Genomic DNA, 2,701 nt, shown 5'->3' on the forward strand with positions numbered 1-2,701 from the left:
AAGTGACTTTTAGAAGTCACATAGTTACTACATGGCAGAACTAGGATCTCACCTTGGATCATCTGATTCCAACTATACATCTTTTTTGTATTATTTCACTCTTTTATGAAAACGGTTATTTTAGTGCCAAATGTTGTCTTATGTTTGTGTATTTCTTTGGAGGATTTAAAGGTCATGTGCAATATAGTGTGGCCTCTTAGAATATTCTAAAAAGCTATCCTCTGATTGGAGAATATCCCTCATTCTGAATCCTGCCTTCCTAAGACAGGAACTAGATTGGCTTTTCAGTCTTCCTAATAACTTGAGAACAAGAGTACAATCCAGGAACGGAAAACTCAAACATGAGACTTTGTTGCAGAAGAGAACAATGTAAAGAAGCAGGCAGGACCCCACAGAAACCATCTTTGAGAGAATGGGGTGGTAAAGATGGCTGGCTTTTGTGGGCAGCATTGGTGAAGATTCTGACATTCAGTTCCAAGCATCAATTCTGTAAGCAATAGGCTCATTTCCAAATTACTAACTTGGGGATAAAATTCATACTTGCCTCTGTGGGTGGTTAAAAGGATTAAATGAGATAATGCATATACAGTGCTTAGAAGTGTGCATGACACAGTATAAATCCTCAATATAAATTAACTTTTATGGAGATAATGGCGATGATGATGATGATAGGGTCATTCTTCTGAAATCCTTCAGTGAATTCCCAGATTTTTCAAGATAGAGGTCAAACTCCATGGCTCATGCCACAAAGGCCTGCATTAACAGGGTTTTGCCTCCGTTCCTTCCAAAGTTTTCCTTCCCCCACACCATATAAAAGGATTTTGCATGAGTTAAACCCACATACTTCCAGTTTCTGAATATGCAATATATTTAGAATTCTCACTACCCTCATGCATGCTATCTTTCTCCCAGAATTGCTGTATTCTTGGCTATAAAATTTACTTGTCTTTCAAACGGAAGTATCTCTGGGAAGCTTTTTTGACCCAATTTGAATTGTTACTCCCTCCTCTCTGATCTCATGGTGTGATATCTATTTCTGTAACTCGCCATTTAAAAAGTCATTTGGACTTACAGATTTTTCTCCCCAATACTCTTCTTGAGAGTATGAATCTGTCTTACTGGAATGGTCCCCCTCCTACTCCCTTAATCTCAGAAAACATTAAATCAAAACAACTTAAAGATTTTTGGTAGAATAAACAGGGAGACCCTGAATCAAAATGGCTAAATTGATGACAGCTGCATTCACTCCCTCCCAAAAGTATAAAGAGAAAAACCTATTATTTATTTTTAAACATGTGCAAATCTTCTCTTATAGCAACAAACACAGAATAAAGTCATCAACCCATCCCCACATAGTCCTGCTCTCTCCCTCCCTTGCCCATGAGCTGTCTATACTCATTATGTCTACTTCTTCATCTCTCCCTTTACTCTTCAAAACATTTCAATCTGGATTCACTATCATTCCCGTCACACCACCAGACAGTTCTCACCAAGGTCACTGATAATCTCTAGGTCATTCAAATGAGCGTTTTCCATTTCTCTACTTGCTAGACTTTTCAACTACAGTTAAAAAATGTTAAAACATTCTCTTCCCTTTGTCTCTATGCCCCAACACTCCCCTGGTGTTCCTCTCACCTATCTGTACCCTCTTTTCCAAGCTCAGTCTCTTCTATTGCCTTTAAATCTTAGATTTCTTCATGGTATGATCTAAGACCTATATCTCTTGTTGTTTGATAGCCAAAAAAATTTCTTCTAAGACTATGGCTTTGATGTTTTCGATATTGGTGACACCCAGAGCCGAGAACAATGTCTGACATTCAGTAAATAGTCAATTTCTATTTGTTCAATGTATGATTGAGTAAATGAGCAAAGCAACAGAAAGTGAGAATGAGCTCCATTTTTGTGGTGTACTAGACCTTAAGATGAGCAGGAAAGAGCCCAACAATGCTTTGTACAATAGTGGAGGACCGCTGTAACCATATTATATGACTAGAGTCTCTGATATGAGATTAGACTTTGTAGTCTCTGAAAAATATTTATCTATAAGAGGTATGTTATTTAATAACTCATCCCTTCAGGAAGCTCTGCTCATAGTTTGAAGCCCATGCTCCCCTTACAACCTACAAGTCTGGGGAGAATTGACCATATATACCTGTTCAACTTAAGTCCTGAATTCAACTTCAGGCCTAAGCTCAGGAAAGAAACAAAAAGAAAGGCTTCCTGTTGTTGGGAGGAGGTTGATCTTCCCCAGAGAAGCAGTAGGGCTTGTGGAACACAAAGGCTCATAGACAGGTATGGCATTTTGTCTGGAATATGGTCAATGTGCAAACATGAGAAGGAAGGATTAGGAACAAAAAGGAACAAGGACACCTTGTTATAATGTCTGTTATTTGCTTTGACACATAGACACGATGGTATCCTTTGGCCTAGCTAGCTCATACTTTAACTCTAAGGGCAGTGAATTGTCCTATATGAGAAAGTACACTTCAGGGGTCTTCACTGGCAAAATATCAGAAAGGCCACACTCCAAAAGTATACTGTATGTAAGTACTATATAAATATTGTATATACTATGTGCAATATTATATATCAAAGAGACCAGACACATGCAGGAGATCAAATCTTCTGATTTCCCTAGAAATAATCAGAATCTATCATTTGTTGAGGAAACAGAGGTGGGTATGGTAATACCTAGGTTGCA

Source organism: Eschrichtius robustus, chromosome 14, assembly GCF_028021215.1.
Source record: "Eschrichtius robustus isolate mEscRob2 chromosome 14, mEscRob2.pri, whole genome shotgun sequence".
Taxonomy (NCBI): Eukaryota; Metazoa; Chordata; class Mammalia; order Artiodactyla; family Eschrichtiidae; genus Eschrichtius; species Eschrichtius robustus.